The sequence below is a fragment of the Somniosus microcephalus genome, chromosome 15 (assembly GCF_052327205.1).
Source record: "Somniosus microcephalus isolate GS21.2 chromosome 15, FLI_Smic_1.0, whole genome shotgun sequence".
Lineage (NCBI taxonomy): Eukaryota > Metazoa > Chordata > Chondrichthyes > Squaliformes > Somniosidae > Somniosus > Somniosus microcephalus.
The window spans coordinates 45,564,138-45,573,372 of NC_141001.1; positions in this window are offsets into that span (position 1 = coordinate 45,564,138).

Genomic DNA, 9,235 nt, shown 5'->3' on the forward strand with positions numbered 1-9,235 from the left:
CAGTAGTCGCGGGCCAAGACTGGTTGCCCTACATTGAAGCTCCTTGTTGGCTTCTCATGGATGTGCTGGAATTGCTTACTCTCAACATCTCTTCGTACGTTTGGTCTGAGCAAATCCAGGCGAGATCTTAACCTTCGGTTAAAGAACATCATGGCCGGGGCCTGGTTGGTGACTGCATGTATCGCATTCCGGTAGGCGAACAGGAAATTGTCCACCTTAAGCTGCAGCGGAATGTTGTCATTGTACATAGCCTTTATTGCTTTCTTAAAGGTTTGTACAAACCTCTCAGCCAATCCATTTGTGGCTGGATGATACGGGGCGGATGTGTAATGCCATACCCCATTCTTCTGCATAAACCTCCAGAACTCTTCGGACACAAACTGTGGTCCGTTATCGGAGCAAATCTGTTCTGGCAAGCCGTTCCTGGCAAAAATGGTCCATAGGACTGCAATAGTTTTCTCAGTGGTGGTGGAGGACATTTTGATGACCTCAGGCCATTTCGAGTGCGCATCCACGGCTATTAAAAACATTGAGTCCATGAATGGACCAGCAAAATCAATATGCACCCGTTGCCATGGAGATGAGGGCCACTCCCATGGGTGTAGAGGGGCATGTGGTGGTGCATTTTGGACTTTCTGGCATCCTGAGCAGCTCTTGGTCAGGTCCTCGATTTGTTTATTGATTCCCAGCCACCACACATAAGCCCTGGCAAGGCTTTTCATTTTTACCCCTCCCAGATGACCCTCATGAAGCTCATTGAGCACTCTATCCCTTAACTTGGGTGGAATTACCACTCTGGATCCACACATCAAGGTCCCCCAGCACACTGACAGCTGTTCTCTTCTTGTCGAGAATGCTGGCAACAGTGAGTCGCCATGTGCTGGCCATCCCTTCACCGTCAAATCATATACCCGAGACAGTGTCGGGTCATTTTGGGTCTCCTTTTCTATACGAGCGTGAGTTACCGGTAGGTATTCAACTATAGTCGAATGAAATATTTCGACAGGATCCACTGCTGGTGCTTCCTCCGCAGTAGGCAGTGGCAGGCATGATAGCCCATCAGCATTTCCATGCTGTTTCGTGCCCTTATATTCAATCTCATAGTGGTGCACCCCTAGAAAGAGTAACCATCTTTGTAGTCGTTGCGCAGTCATCACCGGAACGCCCTTCTTCGGATTAAAAATGGAGACAAGAGGCTGGTGGTCAGTCAGCAAGGTGAATTTCTGCCCGTGCAGATAGTGATTGAACTTTTTCACTCCCCACAATAGGCTGAGGGCCTCCCTGTCAATCTGGGCGTAGTTACGCTCGGCTGAGGTTAGTGATCGTGACGCAAAGGCTATTGGCTTCTCTGAGCCGTCCGAGAATTTGTGCGACAGCACCGCTCCAATGCCGTAGGGTGACGCGTCACACGTCAACCGAATTGGTAGTGCTGGGTTGAAATGGGCCAATACCTCTTTTGATGTGATTAGTGTTTTGCTCTTCTGGAACGCTCGTTTACATTCGTCACTCCATTTCCATGGCACTCCAGTTTGCAGTAGGGTGTTCAGTGGGTGTAGTATTGTAGACAAATTTGGCAAGAACTTATGGTAGTAGTTTACCAGCCCGAGGAATGACCTCAGTCATGACACGTTTTCCGGTGCTGGAGCCTTGCCTACTGCCTCAATCTTTTCTGGGGACTTATGTAACCCCTCTTTATCGAAAACGTGGCCACAATATGAGATCTGTTTTTCAAAAAACTCGCATTTGTGGCGGTTAGCTCGGAGCCCATATTCCTTCAATCTAGTGAGCACCTGCTCCAGTTTGGCGAGGTGATCACTGTCATTTTCGCCCGTGACCAGGATGTCGTCCAGATAACACTGGGTCCCTGGGATCCCTTGCAGGACTTGTTCCATTGCCCTTTGCCAAATAGCCGGAGCTGATGCTACCCCGAATACCAGCCCGTTGTATTGGTAGAGACCTTTATGGGTGTTGATTGTGAGGTATTTTTTTGATGCTTCTTCTACCTCCATTTGCAGATACGCCTGGGCCAGATCAATCTTAGTGAAGCGTTTCCCTCCAGATAGCGAGGCGAAAATATCTTCAATCCGCAGAAGTGGATATTGCATGGTGTGAAGGACTGGGTTCACTGTTACCTTAAAGTCCCCACAGATACGAACCTTCCTTGGTTCCCCAGGCGTGCTGCTCAATGACTTTTTCATCACAGGGACGATGGGTGTAGCCCACTCGCTCCAGTCTACCTTGGACAGTACTCCTGAATGTTCCAAACTCTCCAGCTCTGCTTCGACAGCTGGGCGGATCGCATAAGGTATCGGTCTGGCCTTAAATTTTGGGCTTGCGTTTTCTTCGATTTTAATTGTTGCTGTCATGCCTTTTAGTGTTCCAAGTCCTTGCTGGAACACTTCTTGCGCGTCGGTTAGGATCTTTGACAGTCGCCCAGGTGTGACGTCGTCATCCTTTTTGGCAGCCACAGTCAGTGCTTGTATGGAATGCCAATCCAGTTGTATTTTCCGGATCCATTCACATCCCAGTAATGGTGGTCCTCCATCTTGCAATACATACAGGTCTAGTTTTGGTGTTACCTTACCGTTAGATATAACGGTCACCCTTATTTTTCCTTTGGGGTAGACTTTTTGCCCCGTGTACGTCTTCAAAATAATTTTTGTGTCTCTCAAGGGTATGTGTGAGAATAGCCGCTCGTAGTCCCGTCGGTTTATGACTGTTAGGGCTGATCCTGTGTCCAATTCCATTTTTACCTGGACTCCTGCTATCTTGAGAGTGACCCAAATGGTTTGGTGATCCTCCGTTTTGATCACATTATGTAGTTTCAGACAACTCAGCTCCCTGTTTTCAGAGTCGGTATCACTCTTTTGTTCGTCTGAACTATTCTCCGTCACCTTATGTACCTTCTTGTACTTTTCTTTTGGAGATTTCTTATTGCTGGTTTTCTTTCCTGACCTGCAGACTCGTGCTATGTGTCCTACTTTTCCACACTGTCTGCACACTTTGTCTTTGAACCAGCAATCATTGTGGTCGTGTGTTGTTCTGCCGCAGCGATAGCACTTCTCTGTTCTGTATGACATTTCGTTTGTGCCATATTCTTGCGGTCTCTGTTGTATCTCTGCAGCGCCCCGTGCTGCTGCTTCATATGATACCGCAATGCTGAAAGCCTTGTCCAGCGTAAGGTCCTTTTCAGATAAAAGCCGTTTCTGGGTTCCTTCACTTTGAAGCCCACACACAAACTTGTGCCTTAAGGTATCTGCCAGTCCCGTTCCAAACTGGCAGTGTTTCGATAGTTTGCGCAGTTCTGTTAAATATTCAGCATTGCTTTCATCCTTATGCTGGTTCCGTTTGTGAAACTTGAATCTTTCTGCTATCAGCAGCGGTGTGGGGTTTAAATGTTCCTGTAGTATCGTCACTATGTCTCCAAAACTCTTTTCCACTGGCTTCGCTGGGGTTACTAGATTTCGTAATAAGCCATACGTCTTTGCACCCATTAAATTTAACAATACCGGCGCTTTCTTGTCATCTGACACCTCATTTGCCTTGCAGTATACCTCCTTTCATTCGACATATGTAGTCCAATCTTCGACTTCATTGTCAAATGCGGTGATACTGCCACTCTTCGGCATTTTGGGTGTGGTTTAAAATGGCATCTGCTGTGCTTTCCTTCCTCCCCCGCTGCTGCCAACACCGCTCTCGGCGGTCCTCGTGGCAATGGCGGCGCCCTGTAGGTTTCGCGCGCTTCTCCTGCGCTGCTGCCAACGCCGCTCTCGGTGGTCCTCGTGGCAGTGGCGGTGCCTCGCGGGTTTCTGCACGTCTCTCTCCCTCTCCTCGACGCTGCTCGGCCCCTGAACACCAGCTGCGCCCTGTGCGCTCTGCCCTCTCTCCCGTCGACGCTGCTCGGCCCTTTGCTGTGCCGCTCGGTCGGGCTCTAGCCCGCCGCTGTCCGGGAAGGGTCTGCGCACTACCTGTTGCCAGCCCGTTTCGCTGGACCACCGTGACTGGAAAGCCAAGCCTGGCTCTCAACAGCCTCCCCCGCAATTCTCGAGTCTCTGCTGGATGACTGGGCGGTTGTCCATGGTCGACGCCCGTGTCTCTGGCCTTGACCTCCAATCTACTGGTCTCCAGGAATGAATCCCTGGGAGGTGATGCAGAGTTGCAGGTAGGATCGAATTTGTCTCGTCGCCAATGTGGTGTCCATCAGTAGTAAGACACAGACTGCAGGAGAACGGTACAACAGGTGTTTACTCAACGTGGCTCACTCTGGAACTGAACTGTACAGATTACTACTCAGTGCTATATACAGGTGTGGTCACTGCCGGTACTACAGTATACATGAGCTGTAAAAAGTAGTTCCCCCCTTAATAAAGATATATACATTGCAGTAACTGCCTGCACAAGAGGTAGCAAAAGGGGTACAGGGAATGGAGTTTTTACAATGTGTGCAAGACTTTTCTTACTCAGTATGTAAAAAGTCCAACAAGAGAGGGTGCACTGATGGTTCTAGCAATAGGAAATGAACCGGAACGGATGAGAAAAGTGTAGGGGAACATCTCGGCAATAGCGATCACAACATACTAAGGTTTAAGATACAGACTGAGAAGGACTTAAGTAAGACAAAGACCAAAGTAAAAAAAATTGGGAAGAAAAGGTGATTTTAAGGGGATATGAATGGAAGTAGGGAAAATAAACTGGAAAATATTACTGACAAAGAAATAGACCAGCCGTGGGAAACATTTAAAATGGTGATTAATAAAGTCCAGGAGAAATATATCCCACTAAAAAGTAAAAACAAACTAACTAGTAATGAAGTAAGGGCAAAACTAGTCGTGAATAAAGAAGTAAGGGCAAAATTGAAACTGAAGAAAAAGGCATATACTAAGCACATAGACAACAAAGAGGACAAAAGGGAATATAAATAGGTTAGGAAGTCAAAAAAAATTGGGAAGGCAAAGAGAAACTACAAAATTTAAATTTCAAGGAATATAAAAAGAAATAGTTAAGTATTCTACAGACACATAAATAACAAAAGAAAAATCAGGATAGGGGTGGGACCACTAAGGGATACACGTGATAAACTCACAGGTAATGACAGTGAAATAGCAAAAATATTAAATAATTACTTTGCCTCGGTATTTACCAGGGAGACTAACGTGGTGGGCATGACATTAGAAGAAATCAAAAAGATATAAAGACATTTAAGATAGAAAAGGGGGGAGTTAATTGATAAATTAATCAAACATAGAGAGGATAAAACTCCTGGTCCAGATGGATTGCATCCACGCATATTAAAAAGTTAGGGAAGAGATACAAATATAAAAATTCAAGGGTATTTTTCTGGACAGCTAATATAGGCCTGAGCGGTTATACTGAACTATTGGAGGCAGACCTGAGTGTGTTGGGACCACAACTGTTCCACAAGTACAGTAGAATTGGGGTATAGGGTATACAATGGACTCAAATGCTTTGTCACCTTTTTATAAAATTAAACTGGAATGAAGGCAAAAGGGGAGAATCAGTGACAAGTGTTGTCCTGCAGTGATTGTGCCATGTGTCTTTTTTTGATTTTCTGATGATTTTCAATTTGCATCATTAGGGCAACAAAAAGTATAGGCCAGATTTATTCTTTTTATCTAGATGTCAGATTTACTTTGTGCACCTTAACATCTGTAATGTAACCTTGCATAATAATGATGGATATGAAGTCTGTTCCCCAATGTTTTTGAAGCTGAACCAATTTGCGAGCTCAGCGTCATAATCGATCCCAATGCTGCCTGTATCCTATTCCAAACTAAGCTCCATTCACTCATCAATCCTGTTCTTGCTGAACCACATAGGCTCCCAATCCTCCAACACCTCCAATTTTAAATTCTCTTCCGTGTGTTTAAGTCCCTTCATAGTTTCATCACTCCTAATCTCTGCAACCACCTCTAACTCTACAACCCCACCTAATTCTCCATTCCTTTGATTGTAGCCTCGTGAGCATTCCCCCTCCCTCTCCCCATCATTGGCAGCCGTGCCTCCCAAGCACTACGTTCTGGAATTCCATCCCTAAACTCCTCTGTCACTACCTCATTCTCCTTTAAGACCACCTCTTTGACCAAGTTTTTTCTCATCCCTCCTAATATCTTTCTTTGGCTTAGCATCAGTTTACTGATCACACCTTTGCAAAGCATTTGGTATTTTATTCTCCATTAAAGGCACAAAGTGTAGATGCAAGCTGTTATTTTAAAAACTGATATTTAGTCAATCCATTGTGATTACATTGAAGGAGGCTTGTTTGGGAAAGTCTCACATTCAAGTCAAGCATGTTTTTTTTCTGTAAAATATTTGAGTTCTGTATAGGATCAGATACCCTGTAATTTATTAGCACACCATTCATTCTGAACTGAAAGTGAGCCAGAATTACCTTTGAATGCATTGTTGAGAATGAAGAAAGGGTGGTTCATTGGACTTTTAGCTTGTCGTGACCAACCACTGGAAGAAAAACCCAAAGAGGGGTCTATTGCCTTGATCATAGCAGCAGAGCATCAACAAACACCATTCTGTGCAAATTCACATTGTTCCAATGTTGCTCCAAACGTACTAACTATATGATCAACTGAGAGCAAAAATCTCAGCATTTTTCACTCCAAAAATGTAACTGCTGTTTCATACCTACCTAACCGTAGTTTGCATTGTTTGCCAACAGCATACCAAATTGCTTCTTCTGCACATGCACAAAAGAGACAAGTCATTATGCTTTATGGGCACTAACTACTGCTGGGTGTTTTTCATCATTTCAAGCCAAGCTACAAGTGCCAACTCTAGGTCAAAAAATCTATTATGGGAATTGCCACGAGTGGTGCAAGCAGCAACTTAAAAAGCTGCCATCCACGCAGAAATGAGATGATTGGCTATTAATGGATGTGGTACTAAGCTAGACTAAAAAATCCAAAGTTGCATTACGAGTTTGTGCCCTATCCCTCTACATCATTAGAAAACAATCTTTCATATCTCTCCATCACAAATTTGCTTTTTTTGGTGGAAATTTTATGCATAAAAAATGCAAATGTTGACACTCTAAAATGCAAGTTTGCAAAGAGAATTTTGAATTTGTTACCAGGAGCCTGGGACTTCCACTATAGGTAATTTAAAATGCCACCGTTCCTCACCTAAATTAAGTTTCCAGCTTGAGCAACAGGCTTGGGCTGAAAGCTGCGAGTTGCCTGGCTTTGCTTTATCCTGTTTGTTGATACTGAAACACTTATTATGAAACAGATGCAGCAGTAATTCATCATTAATAGCTTATGGGTGAGTGTAGGCGCCAGTGATTGAGTTACTGTTTTTGCAGACGTCCCAAGATGAGCTGAAGACAGTTTGCTGCTGTTGACCTGGTTGCACATCTGCGACAATGAAAACACCATTTACATCAGAACCTACATTAAACGGTTAGCTTCCAATAAGTTTTGGATGGATCAGTTTCATAATCATCATAGCATGGTAAATAACAGGACTAAAAAACACATTAATCCATCTCTCAATTTAGCTCACTCCATGGCCTACCCAAACCACAAGGCACGCAGAGGAGCGAAGAGAATCCAGTGATCAGAGCTGTGGAAATGAATGATGTAAGCAGAGATATAGGTATCATGCATCTGGTCAAGATTAAAAGAATTAACAGGGGAAAATAAAACCTCCTGGAGACTAGTATCCCAACATCTGGGCATAATCTTCCCAATTTTAATGATTGGTCCTGAATGCTTGCTTATCTCAAAGCCTACACCCGTGTGCCTGCAGTTCAGCCTGACAGCACACAAGCAGCATTATGTGTATTTCTTTTAAAAACTGTTATAGGTTGCAAAGTTTTAAAAATCATTAAAAACCCTTTTTGAAATAACAATTTTACATTATGGTATGTTTTTACTCAAGTTTCTAAAATAATTTTAAGGTTTTAATTTGAATTTACAGATTCCATTCCAAATCATACCTTAAACAGGAATGAACTTTGACACCCCCCCCCCTGCAATTGTGCATGTGGTCACCTTTAGCCTCCAATCTCTCTCCTCCCTTCAAATCATTGTCTTCCTCAAATGATGTTATGCTGCTTGCTCCTCTGATCTTCCTCCTATACACACACACATAGTCCTACATATTCTTCCTCCTTCCTATGTCTTCACATTAATGAAATCAAGACTCCATGTCACCTCCTACATTAACTTATTTATTCCCAGGATCTGCAGAACTTCTTACAGCCCTGTGTCTTTTAAGCTTGGCATTAATTAAAATCACTACTTAAATCCACCTCATTGTCTAGGTCCTAGGATAAAAAATAAAGTTTACCAGCCTTTACCTCAATGTAATTAACAATCTTCAACAATTCATTACCTTAGTCCATAGTGGTGTTTGGGGACTTTAAAAAAAAAACCTTTGTGCACTCTCCAATGAGGCCCTGCAGCGGGTAGTCAAAACTGCCCAACGCATTACCGGCACCCGGCTACCGACCATAGAGCACATATACCAAAAACACTGTTTACGGAGGTCACGGACCATCATCAAAGACCCTACCCACCCCAGCCAGTCTGTTCGCCCTCCTGCCATCTGGGAGACATTACAGATGCATTCGCACCCGTACGACCAGATTTAGGAACAGCTTCTTTCCCAGGGCTGTCACCCTACTGAACTCCACAAATAAAACTCTAAAGCCTGCACATCTGCCAATGCACTTTATTATGGTTATGTTTGTTAATGTATTACAAGCCAAATGTATGTTGAATGTTTAAATGTCTTAATCTAAATGTACACTCTCAGGAGCCGGAAGCCTACATTTTGTTGTACTGCACTTGTGCACTAACAATGACAATAAAGTTGATGATTATGACCAGGGTAGCAAAAAACACCATTGCCCCAGAGACAGGAAGCATCCAGATGTGTCAGCATGTGCTCGTGTAGGGGGCATTTAGGGCAACAGGAGGGGACTTGGTTGCAACTGAAACAGGGAAGCTCCAAGAGAAAACCAGCAAGGGATAGTTGTCTAACTTGAGAACAGATTTTGTTTTAAATCTATTAAAAAAGCCACATTAGGGCTTGCTACTACCAAGAAAAATTACGCAACTATTATTGCATTAAGTTGATGTTGGTCTCATTACTGGACTAGAAGGACAAATTAAGCCACTGTTCCTGCTTCCGTATGCGGTCGAGTAACCTCTGAAAGTTTGGGCAATGGATGTTTAATGAAGACATGGTTGAATATCCT